The sequence below is a fragment of the Rhamphochromis sp. 'chilingali' genome (genome assembly GCF_963969265.1).
Source record: "Rhamphochromis sp. 'chilingali' genome assembly, chromosome: 2".
NCBI lineage: Eukaryota > Metazoa > Chordata > Actinopteri > Cichliformes > Cichlidae > Rhamphochromis > Rhamphochromis sp. 'chilingali'.
Genome location: NC_137930.1, coordinates 6,077,945 through 6,099,947, shown reverse-complemented (window position 1 = coordinate 6,099,947; position 22,003 = coordinate 6,077,945). Strand labels below are relative to the sequence as shown.

The 22,003-nt window shown below is 39.9% G+C and overlaps 1 protein-coding gene across 6 annotated transcripts in view; it reads right to left on the bottom strand.

Annotated features, from left to right (window-relative positions):
• mical2b (microtubule associated monooxygenase, calponin and LIM domain containing 2b) overlaps positions 1–20,121 on the bottom strand; it is a 63,017-nt gene extending 42,896 nt beyond the window's left edge. For 2 of the 6 annotated variants that reach the window (XR_013970882.1, XM_080876350.1), the window contains exon 1: positions 19,891–20,119. The gene's annotated coding sequence lies outside the window, so the exon portion shown is untranslated. Of the gene's footprint in view, positions 1–19,890 lie in introns of all 6 variants that reach the window. The other 4 variants (XM_080876349.1, XM_080876352.1, XM_080876353.1 and 1 more) reach the window with 3 other exon arrangements.
• Positions 20,122–22,003: the final 1,882 nt, after the last annotated feature.

The following is a 22,003-nucleotide window of genomic DNA, read 5'->3' as shown; positions in this document are numbered from 1 at the left end:
ACTAAAGTTTTGTTTTGTTCCCCAGGTTTAGCTGGATATTCTATATAGAGAGTTTTAATGTCCTGGTGATTTCTGAAATTAAAGTCAATTTAGATACAACTTTAAAATAAATGCACAAATAACCGCCAGGAAAGACTTCAATATTTGTCAAAGGTGACGAGATTACTTTGTTATAATAATTACAAAAAGATGAGGTGCTTATGCCCTGCTCCGTTCTGGTCATGTTTGCGACTGCAGTGACATCTTTCAAGTATTCATTTTGCATCGCTGTCTGGAAACACCCTTGTAGTTCCTGCAAGGTCACGTTTCAAACGTAAATTGCAGAGGTCAGCATGTTGTCTCATATAGCCAGAGTGTCATGTCCTGCATTCTGTGTGAGGTATCCGGGGACTAGCACTGCTTTACCAATACATCCCTGTACAGGCCTACACATCCACCTCCAGCCAACGACAAGCCTGTGGAGTTCAAACAGTCTTAATAAGCTGAACATAGTTTTTTGTCCACTGTGCAACAAAGATATTTGCCCCGACTACCTGATAGGATTATGACCCCATGTGCATTTGGAGGGTTCAGCTGAGCAGTCATGGGAGCAGCTCAAACCCTGTAGCTGCAGAAATACAGAGAAAACACTTTCACAGTTATAATTATGTGCCAGCAGCAACTCAGGGAGGCTCAAAATGTGGAAAAAGCAAAAGCTAAGGAAGAATACATCACTTCTTTTAAACCGTGCAAACTGATTTATGTTCATAACTAAGAGTTCATGAAGATGACGACCAAATATCAAGATAGCAGCACTTCTCTGCTGAGTATTTATCCTGAGACAGTTCGTTCCATAAGAGATGTTATAAGTATAGTCTGCACATGTCAAGTCTGGACATCCTGTCCCAAATCCATGAGTCTCTATTGTTGAAGTCAACAGTCGCATCATAAAAGCATTGATAGCTGCACTATTCAATTCTTTAAGGATGGATTATGTGAATATTAACAACTTAATCCCAAAGTTTGAAGAACATTCATCCACCCTGTAAAAGCTTATAAACGGCTTTCTGGGAAATGCTTCTCAACTCATTTCTCACAACCTGACCAATTAATCACCACAAAATGTTCCTATTCAGGAAAGTAAACACCCACCTTGTCACTGTCGATGTAAATGCAACGCTGAAAGAAAGCAGCCTCTAAATTTGTCATGTACATGTACTGTTCAGCTGGTGGATGTTCATGTTAAACATGGAGAGTTTCAGATTACTAGGTCAGCGAATGCAAAACTAGTTCCTGTGATCCAAAGGCTCAGGTTTTAAACCGAGCGCTCTGACAGTTTCCCAGTAGTTTCGTTTTTTTAATTTCAGGAGTTCAAGAATCAAAATACGAAGCTTGAAAATAAGATTAATGATATTTTCACTTTAATATCTCAGTCATTAATACTGGACCTTTGTTTTTGATGTCACACTTTTCTTTTTTTTTTAAATAAATGATTAATAAGTCTAATGTTCAGTGAGACATAGGCTCATACTGCCTTTAGTTAACATGTACTTGCCTTCACTTTTGGCGATTCCAGTGCTTTGAGGGCCAAAAGTCGTCAAATGTCACAACATTTGACAGTTAAATTCTACGCTTCAGCTGATTTCTCTGCATACATAACACTTCCAAGCATGCACACCACATTCACTTCAACTGTTTGACATTTCAAATGACAAGACATCTGGCTGAGAATCCCTACTGCTGACTAGTGCATTCAGCAAAGCACCACGGGAACATCAGCATGAGTATAAATCCTCAAAACAGTACTAGTCACTTGCTTAAGATATGTCATTGACCCTAAATTAAGCTTCCCTCATCTCCACAACTACATCCCTACTATTAGGCAAGTGGCCAGCACCAGTGGATGAAAGCATGAGCAGGACCGACTCACAGGATCCAACAGTACATGCACTCAAGTACTTACAGGTAATGTTTTAATGTACTTGTATTTCTACGTCTACTGAATCATATTTTGCCATGCAAATGTTGTGCTTCGTACTATTTAGATGCCTGGTAACTCTTTATTTTCTTTATTTAACTGTTAAGTAAAGATTCTAAATACTCATTTAACAACTATTCAGTGTTTAACTCTTGTATTACTTGCTGTGTAATTCCATCTGTATGAGGGCACAGGGTTGAAATCAGCTTTTCAGACTTCCTGTGGGCCCCATCGCTTTTCTGTTAGTCCTCCATTGGCCACGCCATGACACCCCCGACTCTGTTATGTTTGTTGGAACGTGCTTTGGAGCTGCTCGGCTGAATAGACCATCTTAAATTACCCCAAACATCTTTTTTTGCACTACTTCCTCCACAACAAACTGTAATACGCAATTATCTCTAGCTTCAATCTCTACTCTTTAAATAAAAGTTTAAACGTTTCAGAATTTTACTTTGCTTAATACCTCCTTGTATATGCTTCGACTCAGTAACTTCCTTAATATTAAAAAGTATTTTTTATTCTATACGTCTCAAACTATCCCCAAAAACAGGCTTGCGTGTTATTTGAAGCCAAACCATTTCCTGGATAACATCTCTGTCAAAGTATCACATCCCAATCGCTGGAAGCCTCTCAGCATCACTGTTACAGTCATGGAATCTGCTTTCCTGGAGGAGCTGCGAGAGGGATCGCATTTCTTTCATCTACAGACGGGAGCCGACGTGCGCGCTTACGCACGCAGCACACGGCATCCAAAAGACCTGAAACAGAATCGCATGAAAATCTGTGTTTGTACAGGAGAGTGTGCGTCACGGCAAGGGATGTGCATGCAGCAGAACACCTGGTGGGGCCTTCACTTTGTGCCAGTCACATTCCCCACACTCCGCAAGAAAGACAGACCTTCCCTTTAAATCCTTGAGTGGCCCAAAGGGGGGCTCAGGTCTCTGCTACCGAACAGTTTGGCAGCAGACAGTAGCGTCTCAATTACTATTCCTCCCCCGAAACACTCACACATGCTTACTTTAGACCCTTCGTGCCATTTTAAATGGAGAAAGTTTTCTAAAGCTTTGTTGCCGGTTTTCCCATCTAATTGAAATAATACATGAATGCATTTAGCAGTTTGCCTAGCAAAACACCCATACTAGTTTCACATTTAAGCTCCCTTCCATATCAATTCTAAAGGAAACTTGAGACACGGCTCAGAGCAAATAAAATTTAAAAAATAAAAAAATATCGAGGAATGTGTTTGGAAACTGCGTCCTGAAAACAGCATGGAAGCCAACTGTTCTACTTGCAGCTCCCACTGACCAGCTGGGTCAGGAGAAAAATATAGTAATGTGTGTGTTGAGATTCACAGAGCTGGAGGGTTATGGGAAAAGTCCTAACCTTGGAAGCTGTACTACTACTGTATATAACCACATCTGGCAGGGTGCATTCTGGGAAGCATGATAGAGGAAGTGGTTTACTTTGTATCGCCTTCCAAGCTCACTTGTGTCTCACAGTATATCCATATCAGCCTGCATTTCAAGGCCTGTTTCAGTCACAAACTAACGCAACAGATGAATGTCTGCAGCTTTTTTAATGCCTTTTCCTCCTACAGCAAGAGGAATAAAGTTTACGGTGCAAGGTCATACTGAAGTATCGTGTTCCTATTTTATGCAGTATGCACTTAAAGTTTACAAATTAATACAATTTGGGCCTCCAAGTCTCACCGCCCTGTAAGTGGAACCTACACCTGACAGCCCCTCCACACACACGTCCAAGTCTATTGACACCAAGCATTCATACACTGTATATTTCTATTCCCGAGTACTTGAATGAGTGACCTTTTAATTAGGTTAGTCATTTTAGTTGTGTCGGGTGTCCACAGTGATGATGTGATATGAAATACAAGAACACTTCAGAAGTAACACAAGGCTAGATCACTTATGGATAGTTATTTATGCACCGTATGCATACATTGTGTGTTTGTGATACCATCCTGATACATGTTAAAGGCATGTGTATGTGCACTTGTGCAAACTACAGAAAGGAAATGTGCGTTTAAAGAGTTTCTTTGAGACAAAAGAACCGGCTGCATCTAAAGGCTCCATGTCAGATTTTGTTTTTTTTTATCCTTATCTCTAGATGATGTCAATGACAGTGGTATTCCTATCATAACTATCTAAGGAACACAGCACTGGCTGTGCATAGTACCCCACCCAGCAGGCTCCGTTTACAGGCAGCAGCCAGTTAGAAGACAGGTGGCTTAAAGGGAGCTTAAAACAGCTCGTTTCAGACTCAGGGTGAACTGAGAGACTGCACCAATGACCAAAGTAAGAGAAAGATTATTTTTAAGTTAATTTAGTACAAACTAAGCATACATAGAAAGAAAATACAAATCTAAAATGAATTTAAAAGCCATTTTCTACTTTTCAAACTGGTTTTGTAGGTCAGGGTTGACTCAGCGTGTGAACGTGTGTGTTGGGGGAATCTGTTTAATGTAATACTATCCCTCTTTGAGCCTCTGCTTAGTTAGCAGTTGATATCGGAGAGACGTCACAGTTTATTTTTTTCCACACCATGGGGACAGAACCTAAATAATTTGAGCTGCACTTGTCAAAGTGGGTTAAATGTCTTGATGCATGCTCAATCATCCAGGTAAGGAAACCCCAAAGCGTTGATTCTGTTCATGTGAATGGCAAAGCACAATCAAAGCTAAACAACAATTTGTTTCATTCACAAATAAAAAGACTATTTTGCATGATTACCTTGTTCCAGGCTTTACTATATACTTCAGATAAAAAACTATATGCTTTTACTATAACCATTGTTTCTTAAAGTAATGGAAAAACACTAAATGCATCCTATAAACACTTCATCGTGGCTCTTTGCACTGATTGTTCTGTATGTTAATGAATGCACAAAGTCAATACCTGTGGAGACTATTTCAGGCATAAAATAAATATATATCCAGAGGTTGTCCATTACATTAAATGGGCTGAGATGGCTCTGTAACGACATTTAAAGTGAGCACAGAGAAGGCCTGAGGGAATCTGTGTGGTTAAAAATCAAGGGCTTTCCTTCACTTAGTACTTATCTGAATCTTGTCTTTCAAGAAAAGCTGTTGCAGCATTATACATCTTGACAGCAAGCTATATCAGCTGCTTTCAAAGTGACACACCCAGACAACACCCAGGGTTTGGGATTCCCAAATCCTTCACATCTCCAGGAAGTCAAAGGAGGTCAGAAATCAGAGCAAGTTTAGAGCTACGTCTGTTTACCTGATTGCAAACTGCACAAGATAACAAGTCCCTTAGTTACAAAGAACTGGAGCGTACAGGTGACAAGCAGAGCAGGAGAAATGTGTCCCTGGACTTCAAACAAAGCAACACTTCAGTCACAATGACAACACATCATTACCCATTATAACTGCACTTGCTGACTCTCAGTTTTCCTTTGTATCCTTTGGAAAACGTGTGATCTGTAACACTTCTCAGTTCATTTAAAACAATACAGAGTACACATTGCTCTTTCCCATGTGACTGATACCACGATCTCTGGTACAAATGAGCATCTTCCATACGTCACATACTTCGAAGAACTGGCTAGTTTCTGGATTTATAAGATGAAACTCTCCCAAACGTTACAACACTGGTGGTCATTTGTAAATGTAATGCAAAGCTGTATACTACTTTATGTTTCATTACACAGAATCCTACATTCATGTGGAGGAATAACTATAAGGAGCACTGACAGTAGATTAAAGCTTTTAACTTATAGAAATGATTTTTTTTTTGATTGATCAATCAATGGTCAACTTTCAGTTTGAAGGATTTGTGGACACTGTCACATTTTTTATAAATCTGAAATAATGTTAGAGTTTGAGGACTTGCTCAGTCAAGCAGCTGGCATGGGCACAGTCAATAACTGTATTATAAAAGGGACTGAGCTTTTGCAGCCTAAATAGCCAAGTTTTAGGATACTGACCTCAGCTGCAAGTCATGCTCCTTATAATCCTCCTCCAGTCTCTAAATTCAGAGAGCATGATTTTTCTAGTTAATATCAAATTACTGGAACAAGACAAATGTCGAGCAAAGGTGGAAAACTGTGGAAAGAAACGTTTGAGTCAAAAACGGTCACTTGGTGAGTCAGTGAGTTAGCTCAGCAACTGCAGCAGCTCAAACTAGTCCTGCGAGTATAGTTACTAAATTAAAAAGCATCTAGATGCAAATATAAGATCCAGAGAAAGTAAAGCTACCCGTACCTGTGTTTAGAGCAGATTAGCCAACACATCTGATAGATGAATAAAGTCATCTACCATGAAAACTCACCGACTGTGGTCAGGTATTCTGAATGTAACGACTGTCTGCTTTCATTTGTTTTACATTATAAGTTTTGTGCTGCACGCTCAATCTGAAAGGATCATCTACTGAAATTTTGTCGGACACAGACTAAAGGACTAATTAACATCTGTACTTCTGGCGTTACCCATTACAGTTTAGTGGTGTAGTAGTAATGCTGGTGTATGCAACAGATTTTACCTGGGCAGGCAACCCAAGTGGCATATTTGGCAGCTAATCGATTGTGTGGTTTTGTTGTTGTACTCTTTAAAAAAATCTGTCAGAGAATGAAACTATTTGTGGTCAGTTTACAAAGAGACAGCGCTTTTGCTTTTATTTTGAAAGTTTTATTGTCTAGCAGTCCTAAGTATAATTCAAGAGCAGATCTTGTCTTATGTTAAGACTTGAACTAGAACCCAGAACCTGCATCAGGGGGAGAACCGATCCCTGCACCTTATCAAAACTATGGAGCAGAACATGACCGCTGTGGCCGGCTGCAGTCGGGGTTCGTTCTCGTTTCACTGGAGAGGCAGCTAAATATATCGCGCCATTTATTCATCACAAAGTAATTTGCAAATAAAATATTTCCAGGAAGCTTTATTCCCTCCCACCCTTGGGAACAAAGAGTTTGTGTTTTTGTGGAATAGGATATTCACAGAAACCAAAATTAGACGCTTACATTTTATGCTTTTTGAAACTGACCTCTGAATGACAACAAAAGACTAATTGGAAACTCACTGACAGAATGACAAAGATGTATATTGAACCCAGTCTCCAACCCTCAATGACAGATGAGGTGTTCGAGCCTATTTTAATAATCTGCCACAAACAGTGTAAAAGCTTTTCAGTTGTAGGTCACAAGACTTTGTTTGAAAAAAATTAATTACTTGCCACGTAACAGAACTGTAGTTGTGTGAAGTTAATGGCCTGTCCAAGAGTGCTCTGAGAGAGGGATCAAAGCCGAGTCAACACGTTTCTACCCAGACAGACTGGATGCCAAAACAGAGCGAGAAATGACAGGGAAAAATACAAACTGGGGGTGTAGAGTTCAGAGAACTGAAATTTAAGGAATTTGAATCTGATTGGAGTGCAGGACTTGGCCAGGAGACAGCAGCAGGGATTGGTTATGAAAAACAGGAAATATGAACAGCTGGAACGTGTGGAGCTGCTGTCTTCAGAGACGCATCACACAAAAAGTGACTGCATCAGACCCTACACTAGCACAAAATGATCACAAATGAGTGAAAATTAAATAATGAAAGGACAAACACCTCTTAAAAATCTTACAGTTCGAGAGACACACACAAGCTAAAGCCATTAAAATGACCACACTAAACAGTGTCAATAAAACCTCCAGATGAAGATTTGATTTATTGCAGGGTTCCTGGATCCAACTGCATTAGGCTTACATTAGTATCATTTAGTATTAGTATCATTTCTAGCCATTCATTTAGTAAGAACTGAGCCAGTGAACTGAGCTCAACCTTCTGACTACGTAAGACTTGAAGGACAATTTCACAAGGAAAACAATTTCCCTTCTTCCTCCCATAAACCACTCACAGCCTTCTGTATTTCTAGTCCATTGTTAGCCTAAATCGCTGCTGTAAGATCAACAGATTGAATCCATCCGAGTTGGCAGTTCGTCTTGTAATCGGAAGGTTGCCGGTTCGAGCCACGGCTCGGACAGTCTTGGTCATTGTGTCCTTGGGCAAGACACTTCACCTACTGCCTACTGGTGTTGGCCAGAGGGGCCGATGGCGCGATATGGCAGCCTCGCCTCCGTAAGTCTGTTCCAGGGCAGCTGTAGCTACAACTGTAGCTGCAGCTACAACTGTAGCTGCCTCCACCAGTGTGTGAATGCGAGAGTGAATGAATAGTGTATTGTAAAAGCGCTTTGAGGGTCTCGAAAAGCGCTATATAAATGCAATCCATTATCATCATCATCATCATCATCATCTTGCATAATATAATAAGGAAAACAAAATGACAGTGAGTATAATTTACACATTCATCTGCGTAGCACCCAGTCCCCAACACCTACTTCCTAACTACCTGGTGCGTCATGAAAAGACTGTAAATAAAAGCTGGACATAGCCACTGCAAAAATCACTCATTGTGTTTGGAATCTGCAGTTAGACGTCTCAACATCAGCATTTTCACCATTTTGGAGCCAGAAGGGTCCATATTTAGTTATCAGCTAACGCTAGCAAGATGCATCCATAAATTGTGTAGCTGCAACACAGAGCAGTGCACCAGCTAGTAGAAGGTGAGCTACTATAGCAAAGAGGACGCTAAGATCAAAGGGTTACCATCTTTTGTTGAGTTCTTTTTATTATGTGGCCTCCTATTTCACATAAGCCTAGTTTGTTAGTATAAGAGGAAAAGAGACCCAGAAAGCAGCCTTGGTCCTGCTTTTTCCCCCCTCACATTATTGCCATTAGGACAAAAACAGACAAATTTGCACAAGAGACATGAGACAGCTAACAAGGAGACACAATAATGTGTGTGTGCAGTTCAGACTTGTCCCATAGTAAGAAGTTGTTTTAGATTTTCATTTTATTCTTTACTCTCACTCAGCAGACGCTTTCTGAAGAACTAAAGAAACATACAAAGTCATTGCTGCTCACGCTGCTAAATGCCTTTCACAGGGACAATATCTTATAGGCACATCAGTTAAGCCCACATCTGAAAACGACACACCCATACTTAACCTACAGATAAGGAGCTCAAAGGGGGGCCAAACTCTTCGTCAGCTACATATTTGGTATCCCCTGGGTGGCAGACACAGTGAAGTGGGTCATTATGTAAAAGTACAGGATACAGGCAAAAAGGTATTTGTGCATTTGTGCAAGTAGACCTGCAAGTGTAAAATGAGTTAAATTAAGCAAAAGGTTTATATTGTTAAGCTCCTTAACAAAGACACATGGAGATACTGGAGATTCTGCTGCAACTTGGATCATGTGATCTGCCATTGGGTAAGTCACACATGTCATTTTAAATGTACACCAAGCAACAACTCTGAGGCCTATAAAATTAAGCCAGAAGTGCCAAAAACATTCGATCCTAGAATGGCCACTTGAGGCTTTTCAAGTGCCCACCTCCAAATCTGAAAAATAAAGCAAAAGCTATGATTCTTCTTCACTTTTTTAATTAGACAAAAGCCTAACACTACAACTATTATGCTAGCGTATGTACTTTATTAGACAACTCTTCCTGTTAACCATTTTATCATAGAAAATGGGGGGAAAACTAAAGCAATTAAACAAAGGAATAAAGAACCAAGCAAAAGTTATGATGATGTAACAGATTTACTGATATTCGTGCACACTAATTAAAGGGTTAAAAGGGTTCAATTTAAATCTGTGCTCTCAACAAGCGCTGTCCTACTGTATGCAGAGCTATCAACACACACTTAAAAATTAGTAGCAGTCCATTTACCCTGTGCAACATTAAGTTGTACTGAATCATTTCCCACTGTTTGAGTTTCTGGCAGAAACCCTGTACATCCATCTTTTATGTACAGTCTGTGATTTCTATCTGCAATTTCACAACCTTCCAAGGACAACCACAGGAAGAACAATGAGGTTGACACGTATCCTAGCACACAGTCGACAGCTCTCAGGTTCCAATTGTGATCTTGAGCATGTGCGTTCTGACAGTCAGACCTATAACTGTACAGGACAACACCTGACCCCTCACTGCCACGTTTGCATTCCTCACCTACATGAAGCCCACAGACGTCAGGGGATACATGATTACACAATCCTGTGTTGCAGCGAGTTTGATTGACAATGAGTAAATTAACAAGAATGTATTCTAAAAGAATATATCAAAACAATTATTGAGCTTGTTCCAACACAGAATAGTTTTACCAGATTTACTAAAAGAGACTCACCTGTAAGAAAAGTGTGTTACATTTTCAGGTTTATAACGGCACATCTGAAACTACTGCTTCCTGTTGCATCTCAGAACTTCTTACGTTCCCCAGTGTCCTCCTTAAGTATTGTATTTTAATACTGTCCAGGCCACACGAGTCAGAGATACCAAGAACTGTGTTTCTTGAGATATCATACACACGCTTATCACAGCTTAAGAATTTCACTTCTATAAGTTACCACAATGAAACCAATAGTGAGCATAAAGCAGAGGGGCCACATGAGGAACTGGGACTACTGTGGAGCGCCATACAAAGAAGCTGAACTCAGTTCTGCTCAATAATAATTGCATCTCTACACATTTATTCATGCATTTTTGGCCCATTTGACAAATTTTGTTGCCCTTCCAGCTCCAAGGATACAGCTGAACCTTTACAGCATAACTTCCATGATGGTAAAGTTCAGTCATATAGCATTTCAAACTGCTGCCGACTGAAACAAATACAGAGTTACAAACTGAAAGCAGGATAACAAAGTGCCACGAAAAAAGTAAAGAATCATATAGGAGTCCAGCAGACTGTTAGGCTCAGAGGATTGTGTCACCATATTGATTGATTTTTCAGGAAGTCTCAGTGAATTTTAAAAGAAAACAAAAAACCCCAGATATACTGACCAAAAGCATTCAGGAAAAAAAACATGAATACAATCGGACCTAGAGCAGGGCGATATGGCCAAAAATATTTATCACGATATATATTTGAAAATTTGCGATAACGATATAACCGACGATATAATTGATGCGAGACAAAATACAACTCCACAACATTACTAGCGCAAAAAGACAACCTTCCATTTATTTTCACTTAAACAAGAAGCTGGTTTTTATGTACATTAAAGCTTTATAAAAATGTAACAGTGCAAATGCAAATTCCTTGCTGAAAGTTTAACCAAAAGGCATTTCCAGTAGAAATGGGCTGACATAAGAGGTGCTTTGCAACATTAAACTGTAGTGTGCAGTACGTATTTTTCGGACCATAGGGTGCCCAGGATTATAAGGCACATTACGCGAAACAAAGCAGTCAGATAAATCAAACTTTATTAAACTCATTCTTCTTGCTTCCTCCACTTCTGTACCATTGATTCATTAATGTTGAATTCTCTGGCAGCTGCTCTATTCCCATGTTGTTGCAGTATATTAATGACTAACCTCGTATTGTGGATGGATTATCTCAGTTGTTCTCCTGACTGAAGTTTGGTCCGTTTACAGCATCCTGCCATGCGATTGCATTTGTCTCTAACCATGAGGAACCTTAACGTTAACTTTTATAAGTGGAAAAGTGTTAGTGTTCGTCCTCCAGCTTCACTGTTTATGTTATGCTAACATAGCTGTGTCGCTAGCGATCACGTAGCACATTATTATATACCAGCTAGCCCAACTTCAGTAACCCTACAAACGTCACTGCTGTTTAGTTTCCTGTCTTCATTTATGTTGGAAGTGATAGCAGAGCTGTACGTTTGATTTTTTTCAGAAATCTCTCAGTCAGAACATGCAATATCATGCTTAGGTAACTAGCGAAACTAGCGAGCTAACTTCCGCTAGCTTCCTGCTAACTTCTAACTCCGTTAAATGTAATACATTTTGTTTTCATGGATGCCTGGAAGTTAAACTTCAGTTACACCTGGTAAAGCAGCAATGCTGATCGTTTTATTAAAGATGAAAGAATTTAGACAGTTTTTAACTCTTAGTGATGCTGCAGTGTTCGTTTGACCTGAAGAATACGGAGTTTAGGACCCAGATTACTCCCAGATTTAAGAGCATCTTAGTCCGACGGCCGCTTGCATGTTCTGCAAAAAAAAATGTGCTTTGTCGTGTATCTGACGGACAAACACCAAACCAGTTCCACATCACGGAAGTTGCACCATTTTTACAAACCAATTCTGGTTCATCTGTTTCACTCAACAATCGGCCATGTGCGTATGAAAACAAAGGCACTGCGCATGCGCGTTTTACTCATATTCTATCGCGATATTTCATTTTCCTATCGTTGCCTAACATTATACCGGTATTACCGTGAACGGTATAATATGGCCCAGCCCTAATCGGACCCATCATTGTTCCTTCTTCTCCTTACAGATGAAAAAAGGAACTACGTAAGAAAGAAAAAGGAAGTAAGATTTGCATCCAGTCTGGCTCATCACATGTAAATAAGGCAGCTGAAAGCTCCAAATATCCACAATTCAAATGCATGCAAATCCCTCCAGATTCATATGTACAGAAAAAGCAAAGTCACAAACCAAAATCAGATAACACCTGCTCTCAAACTCAGGCCGATGGGTTAGTGCCATCGTCGCACTTTGCAAACTACTAACAGAACAAAACACAGAAAATGTTTTTGCAAAAAACTGTAAAGATTTAGACTTTAAGTCACGAGCGAAAAATCTCTGAAAAACGCAAATAACTATTTTCTAATCTCTTTAAAAAGATGCACAGAGATATTTTATAGGAAATTTTTTTCAAGCCACCTAAAATCTTACAAAGGTAGACTGGGTCTGCATGTGAATGAAGCACTAAGATAATACCCAGCAGCAGTAACCAACTACTACATAATCCACATGATTTACTTGTTTACTTTTACTTCAGTGTTTCAGTACAAAAGAGCCAATTCTTTAGAGCTGATTAAAACTCAAAAGCTGTTATTCAGTGTTAACATGTTACATTTTGTACATACCATGAAGTGAAGAATGACACATGGTCCGAGAACTCTGAATGAGTTCTGCTCTTCAGAATTAACAGGGATATATATCAAGACCAAGATAAAGTCTGTATTCAACAGCCAGTCAATTTTCAGAGTTTAATTTGAAGAGCTGAAATTTCCTTTTAGGGATTTACTATACCACAATGGGTTTGTTTCTGTACATACAATCTACTAATAAAGGCATCGTGTTGTTAGTCCTCTTTGGTACAAAGGTTGCACCGAACAACAGGGGAGTGTTCGAACACTCAGTAAACAGCAATAAAACTAATCTGACTGTAAAAGGAAAGTCTTAGCGACATAAATTGCCTAAATTGGTATTGCTGAGACCAGAAGCATCGCAACATGTTCTGTGACATCAGGTGCTTTATTGACAAGGAACACCACAAAGGTGGCCGAAGGTAGTAGCAGGAAACGGCCCTTTGTTATGGAGTGTTTTCCAGTCTTATGGGACGACTGAAAGCCTTTTTCACCATGCAAACAATTCAGCTTCAGCTAATCTGACTTTTATTTACCTTCTTCTTCCTCCTCCTCCTATCTTCTAAAAGAATGACTGTAAATGAGATCAGCAGCAATTATTCCTCGGTGTGGAATCTTACACAGATACTTGATCAATTTACATGATGGAACATGTCAGAAATATGCCCAGCAGCAGAAGCGCCAACAATAGCAGGGAGTTTACAGTGTGTAAACTGTAGTATTTATACAGCACTTGTCTCAAAAGGGGAAACCCTGTGATGTGATGAGCTAAGTGAGTTCAGCTGGTAAACCTGCATTCACGTGGATGTTGATGATTGCACAAGCTTTGTGTCAGACCAGGTGGCAGTGTAATTCAGCGTGCATCACAACAGCAAAACTTGCTCAAGAACTGCGTGAAAACCAAAAAGATCTCAATCTGATCAACACTGTGAGATGTGCTGGAAAAACAACTCTATGCAAGTCCCACCTCGCAACTGAAGCTGCGCTCAACACTCAACTGCTATCTGAAGAAGACACGACACATCTAATGAATGTTTTCACCGACTGCAGCAGATTGTGCTCTTTGATAGTCACAAGAGCACTAACGACTGATATAGACCACTACAGAAGCACAGAAGGCCTGAAGTGTGAAGCTTACATGGAAGTGCCTCCAAACCTGCAGTCTTTTTAGTGGCCAGCAGGGGGCGACTCCAAAAAAGACTTCAGAAGAAGTCTGAGAAACGGCCGTTTCTCTGGCTCACTTAGTTAATACTTTCCTGATAAGTTTGAGGGCTAAATCAACGGTTTTAAGTAATTAAAGAATCATGAATGCGTGCCATTTTGTAAATTGTGGACACAGAAAGGAAGATTAACCAGCTAACAATGTGTCAGACATATTAGCCAATGTGGGCTGTACTTTGTTTCTCAGGAACCGCCTCAGGCTTGTGCCGTCTTGTTCAAAACACCAAAAACCAACAGCTTAAATCAAGTGGGTGGCTTCAAGTTGGTCATGTCCATCACAACACAACACAAGACAACATAACACTGGAAATTCTGCCGGTGGACAATCCCACAAATAAAAAGCAAATACGTAATGTCACAACATGAATTTACCATGTTGTGAAAAGGTTTCAAAATAATGAGTTTCTTTGCATTGGTCGGGGGAGCATCAAGTAAAGAATTACATAAAGTAATCGCACATGGAGAATTAAAAATCCATTTCCCAACACAAGCCTGCTTCAAGTAAAACTTCAGCTGCTAAAAAATAAACAGAAGCGCTTTCAAGTAAATTAGTACACACAAGTAAGTCAAACGTTTTAGTGTCAAAAGTTGGGAACCAAAGAACACATTTATACATTTACCATAATATTACTTTTGTTATTTGTACACCAAATAATAGTACATTTGTGGAATTTCGTGCCTTCTTATTGGGTTGGAACCATCAGTTGTGTTGTGGAGAAGTCGGGTTGGTACACAGCCAACAGCCCTATTTGACAACTGTTAGAATTCATATTATGGCGAGAACCAATCAGCTAAGTAAAGAGAAACAACAGTCCATCATTACTTTAAGAACTGAAGGTCAGTCAGTCAGAAAATTACTCAAACCTTGTCCCCAAGTGCAGTTGCAAAAACCATCAAGCACTAGGACGAAACTGGCTCACATGAGGACCGATCCAGGAAAGGAAGACCCAGAGTACCCTCTGCTGCTGAGGATAAATTCAGAGTCACCAGCCTCAGAAATCACAAGCTAACAGCACCTCAGATTAGAGCCCAGATAAATGCCACACAGAGCTCCAGTAGCAGACACATCTCTACATCAGCTGTTCAGAGGAGACTTTATGGTCAAATAGCTGCTAAGAAACCAAGACTAAGGAAAAGCACCAAGCAGAGGAGATCTATTTGGGCCAAGAAACACAAGGAATCGACATTAGACCAATGGAAATCTGTGCTTTGGTCTGATGAGTCCAAATTTGAGATCTTTTGTTCCACCTGCTGTGTCTTTGTGTGACACAGAAAAGGTGACCGGATGGTCTCTACATGCATCGTTCCCATCGTGAAGCATGGAGGAGGTGTGATGGCGTAGAGGTGCTTTGCTGGTGACGCTGTTGGGGATTTATTCAAATTTGAAGGCTACCACCACAGCATCCTGCAGTGACATGCAAACCACCCCATCTGGTTTGCGTTTAGTTGGACCATCATTTAACTTTGAGGAGGACAATGACCCGAAACACACCTCCAGGCTGTGTGCGGGCTATTTGACCAAGAAGGAGACTGATGAGGTGCTGAACCAGATAGCCTGGCCTTCACAGTCACCTGACCCAAACCCAGATTATTTGGGATGAGATGGACCACAGAGTGAAGGCGAAAGGGCCAACAAGTGCTCAGCATCTCTGGAAACTCCTTCAAGACTGTTGGAAAACCATTTCAGGTTTTTTAGGACCTCATGAAGCTCATCAAGAGAATGCCAAGAGGGTGCAAAGCAGTAATCAAAGCAAAGGGTGGCAATTTTCAAGAATATAAAGCATGTTTTGAGTTATTTCACACTTTTTTGTTTACTGCATAATTCCATGTGCATTCATTCATAGTTTTGATGCCTTCAGTGAGAATCTACAGTGTAAATAGTTGTGAAAATAAATAAATAAACCATCAAATGAGAAGGTGTGCCCAAACTTCGGACTGGTAGTGTACATGTTTAGCCTGATCAAAATGTGCAAACACAGAGATTCTGTTCAGTTTACTTCTTACAAACATTTAGCAAAATGTCTCTTCCTGTGTTTGTTCATCTTCTCCTGGGCAACACCAACTGCACTGACTCTCAGTTGTAAAGATGTTTTTCAGAAGTCTTAAGAAGAGATGACTTGCTTTGATTGTTCTTAAGAATTAAGACTGGAAGCGCTACACACAGTGCATGACTTTATTTCCCAACTGTTAACACAGACTGGGCTTGATCAGTTGTCACATCCAAATCGCATTCGCAATCGGCCCGACAGTCGTTAAATGTGCGCCCAGCTTTAGAGGACTTAAAGGATCTACTGCTAATGTCTCGGTGCCTGATACCACAGGAGACCATCAGAGAGTTTGCTGAAAGCTGTTATTGCACGAAGGGGACCCACGCAACTTTAAGGAGGTGGTAATATTAAAAGAGTGCTGTACATCACAAATGAATGACAAATGTCATAAACTGAAATGTTGCCTATCCATGCCACTTATCCTTCCAACTATTATTGCACAATTAGCTCACAAGTAGAGCATCACAGATGAGTCGCATCTTAGTGGTGAGTCGAGCCTGATTCAGTCCCAAAGGCTACTGCAAATTGGCTTCAATGCCATATGTTTGTTTGTACTGAGCAAAGCTTTAATTGGTTCGTGTGAGCCCTGAAATCAAACCCTTAATCCTCACGGGATTAACACCGCACACTGTTGAGGTTTAAGGCTTGATTATGTCCACAACTTGCAGGCAGTTGTGACATTAAATGCCAGACAGTATGTCCACACTTAAAAGGAAGTGAATGACAAGCTTTCAGTAAATTATTTGCAAGGGTCCAACATCAAAGCATCTGTAGACATGATAACGCTGCAGTAAATACTAATTTCTACATATTTTAAATGGGTCTAGAGTAAATTTAAGACCACAACTTATGGAAGGATTTAGACCCATATGTCCTGCAGAGGTATAGGATTTTGCAGGCTAAGAATTAGACCTGTGGACTGCTGCTGTACAGTAGCCCTGCCAAACTTAGCTCTGTGTTATAAGGCAACTCAAACCTCAAGAACCACACAGCTCTGAACTTTGACTGGAAATAAGATAAGATGCTTTGGAGCTACAAAAAATAAATAAATAAAGGCATGAAGGTGAAAAAAGTGAAGCAGTTACCACCAATATCAGTCCAAACCTACAAGCTGCAGGCTATATTCTTTAGTAATCTTAAATATCATGCGCTTAACCAATTTAAGTTCTCAGCATAACCTTAGAAAAACCCTCTGACACACTCAAACTAAACTTGGCCTCTCTCATTTGATAGCAGCACCTCTGGTCAGCCAGTGACAGTGACGCCTGGCTCCCTGGTGTATTTTTGTCTCGCTGCCCCCCGTAGCTGATATGTGCAGTGGCACCCCCTTATAAGTCAAATGTTCATTCCAGGAAGTGAACGCTTGTGCAACAGCTTTTTTCCTTTCCCCACTGGCATCAGGGGAAAAAGGAAACACCAGTTTAAAAAGGGCTGAGATTAACATCTGAAGGGTTGGCATCAGGATGTGAAGATGAAAGTCTATGGAAAAAAAACTTCCACAGACTGTTACTGTCACATTTAGGTCAGTTAGGATTTACTGAAAGAAAAGGAATCTCTGCCAAGGCCATAAAAAGGGAATCTAAACAACAAATGACAAATTTCAGTGCCACCAATTAAAGGACAAAAGGTTAAAGGTTTTATTTTTTTTAAATCTCCCAGTAGGCCAAGGGCAAAACCAGCATTCATGTATAATAGTGCTTCACACTATGAAGCCTAATACAGTGGAATTGGACTCCCAGTGTAAGACAAGAGACAGCTGACAACCATAACAGCAACCTGTCCAGCAAACCAACCAGAGGGGCAACACGAGAGGGAAAGGGTGGGGAAAAGAAGCAAGTGGATTGTCCACTAATAATTTAAAAAGGATAAAATGTTAAACCTGGAAACGTGGAGCGTGCTCGTTGGAGCAAAAGGATACACAGAGAATGCATGAGTAACATTAAACGTTCATTTAGTTTGTTGGTAACAGATTTGAGTCAGCTGCTGTGGGTAGTACAGAGTGTGGAAATGCTGAATTTAAAATTTGGTTTCCTTGTTCAGCAGACAAAAACACCAACAACAAATAAAATCTGGAAGATTGAGAACAAAGCAAAATGTGAGATTCAGAACAAATACCAAATAATAATTTGCCTCGTCTATACACAGGTTTGTTTGTTTTTTTAACGTTTACCCACCACTTGTGACAGACCCAGCCAACGATATTGGTAAATGCCATCTTATCTGCCGCCAAGCCAATATCAGTCAGCAAAGCCAACAACATGAAAGCACTTCGAGTGTTCAACCGAGTACAAAGACACTATATTAAGTACCAGTCTACCTCACCATCAGCTAATTTATCAGTGCATTTTCCACTTAGTGTTGCCACTGGGATGTCTCTACAACTTTGTGTGGTTGCAGACGGGTCCGTGCTTCCTACTGATGTGACAATCTCAACTCCTGCTGTGGAGTTTGTTTCATTTCACCTGAAATCAACTCTTTTCTGAAGTTCTGCACAGGAGCACAGCCAACAACAAATATTTTCCTCCCTGCAATTACTCGTGTTCAGAACAGTCATTTAGGACTTATCTAATTCCTGCATCTCTGACTTTTTAGGCCTCCATGGTGACCAAGCTGCTTCTGACCAACACTCACATTAAAAGCTGTAAGCTACTTGCAATAGGTGCTACTAACAGCGTACGAAAAGTTGGCTCGCAGCTTTGTTTTTCTCCTCAAGTCCAACAACCGAGAACAGTCTCTTCGCACCATGGCGTGGTTATGTAAAAATGGAGCGCGTAAATCTTTATTGTAATGATACTAATCCAGTTTTTTGTTGTTTTTTTTAGAAGAAGAATAAACTGAGTGTAATTCTGTCCAACTACTGAAACATTAATCCACAACAACTGGGCGGTTCTCAAATGAAACTAGTCATCGGTGCCTGATTGAATTTCACATCTCAGAGGACAGAAGGAAAAACACCTCACTACAAAAGTTTTAATGCACCTACACTTGTTGGAAACTTCAGCAAATTAGTAAACCTCTTTCCTGTATGTCTGATGGGAGAAGGGTCCATATGTTAGTCTCCACTATAGAAACTTCTCTGCTTTCAACAATATAAAGCCTTGCAAAGGCTCTTGCTCAAACTCAGTTGTAAAACCTCAAATTTAATGTCTTTCTGGCTATAAATAATTGCAAGAACAGAGAGAAAAAAGAAAGATAATAAACGACATAAATATGGCATTTAATTGATGTATGGAAATTGTGTTGATTCATATAAATGCATTCAAATGTTAAAGAGCAGTTCTATAACAGGCCACGCACATTATTTATTTTCTCGACAGATTTCAAAATAAAAGTTTAACTTCTTCCTTTTTTCAGATTCTCGGTGATTTGAGCTTGTTCTTGTCATGCCACCTGTTGCGCGCTTGCGACGTGTTAAGTTGCAGCAAATGCTAAATAATTTACCAACAGCAGCAACAGCAAAGCCTCATAAATGAGGGGGCTCAAGATCCGACTTGTCAGCAAAGTCACCAAAATATAAACCCGTGTTAACCTGCCATCCCCGTATGTGTGTCTGTGGGTGTGTGGTAATAGTGTGGGACTGTTGCTAAATAAATAAATTACCTGCAGTTTCTTACCAGCACCTTTAAGGTATTAAACAGAGTAAGGAAGACTGTGTGCGGTGAAAGTTAAACATACGAGGCGTTTAAAACCAGCATTCGTGATTAGCGCTCAGTGGTGCGTTCGCTGTCAGATACTCACACCGGAGACTCCATGAAGCCCAGCGGCCGGTGAAATGTCAGAGGTCCCGCCGCAGTCCTCCACGGCTAACAACGCTCAGCTTTCGGCCGTGGAGACGCGGCTTTATGTACTCCGTGGGCGGTTAACAGTGCAGCGCGTCCGTGTCTGCAACCTGCTCCTCACAGCACAGTCACCGTATCAGCACCGATCCCCGCGACGAGCGTCTAGTTAAGAGCGAGACTACAGAGCGAGGTTAGCACTTCCGGTTACTCCCCCCCCCCCCGCCCCGAGGCACACAAAAACCTCAACTAGGCAACTTGGAAAGAGATTCATTACACAGAAGTGTGAAGTTCACTGTTACACTCCGAATTTAAAAGGTTTAAAAATAAACATTCAATACCTTCAACAACTTGTGACGATGTGAGCTCCACTTTATTATAACATAATATGAAAATACTGCAGGGTCCTCCTAATGAAGAAAATACTTTTGTCTTTTTATGCAAATGTACTGTTGGGGAAGATTGAGGAAACCTGCAGTCAGCTGAGACTGAAGAAGTCACTTGGATGAGTGATAAAAAGTTTCTCCCACTGAAAATGCTACGTCCGGATGAACAGAAATAAACTTTTGGAGACTTTTTTCTTTTGTGTGCAATATCTTCTGCCACAGTCTGTCTGAGCTGGGTTTAAAAACATATATGAAATTACATTCTTGTTTCAATTTGCATCACATATGGAAATAAATGGTTGAATGGGCTGCTATTGGCACGTTTCTACTCAGTTTGACCAAATCAAATACAAATTCAAGTCTCATTTACCCAATAATACACACATTCATACAGGGCTTTTATCTAACATTTCCTCACACTCTGATGGATACACTCTGAGTTGAGTATCTTTGATACATGAACTGGAAAGGCTGAGATCAATCAGCTGTCCTTGTTATTGATGGATGATCCGCTTTACCACCTTACCAACAGCTGGGTCAAATAAAGGCTGGGTTATGGGAGAGATTGGAAATGCTCCACCGAAATGATTTATTGCATTGAATCGTATGACTATGTCTGCAAATGTTCTGAAAAACTCAAAACAATCTCAATTTAAAAATATTAAAAATATATATTTTTTCCATCTTGACTGATATCTTAGAGGAATAGGCTGACTATAATTTAAAATAGTAATTTCTGTTTTTTTTTCTGCAAAAACAATGCATATTTTGTTAATGTTAACAAATCACAACCTTAAATATTTAGCCAATCAAATATCTATTATACAAGTCTATAAACTCAGCTACATAGTTAATATTTTTCATTAATTAAAAAGACACAGCTCTACTTGCTGCAGTTTTAGAGTTCTTACATGGAAGCCCCATTTTTGACGAGTAAAAATAATCACCAATGTCAGAAGTTTGGGCAAGAACACTTTATCCAAGGTAATTTAAAGACATTGCTGTCCTTACAGAGTTTATTTACACCAAAAAGTTTTTCCATAAAGCTTTCCTAGATAATGTAAATATTATATGCCAGCAATGTTAACACTTAAATGTAAATTGGGCACATGGCATTAAATCTACAGGTTCAGACTTTTATTTTGAAATTGAATTTGCTTTGTACAGTTTCCTGTATCTCGGCTACCTTGACACAGAAAAAGGCGGGTCTTCCAGCGTCTCCAATCATATCTAATGGGGAACTGAGTGTTAAATTCAAATGTATTTTTCTCACCTTGCATTTAAATCACAGAGGAAACCAAAAGTAACGCAAGTACAACAAAGACTTCTGTAGTACTCGCTATACTTATAGCGCAATACTAAAATAATGTAATCAGCTATTGATTTTAAATAGCAGAAGGAAAATGTAATAATAATAATAATAATAATAATAATAATAATAATAATAATAATAATAATAATAATAGCAAAAACAACAATGGTCTTTCTTGGCTAACCTACTTTCCTGTGGAAGGGAAACTGAACTTACCAAATAAAGCTCTCCTACACTTGTTCATATTGTGTCATGCAATACATATATCACATATTTTAGCATTGAAGATATCTTACAGGTTGTGTCATCTTACCGAGATGACAACTCACACACTAGAAGCTACCGAACACATTCCTCTTGACATTGTCACCTTTATA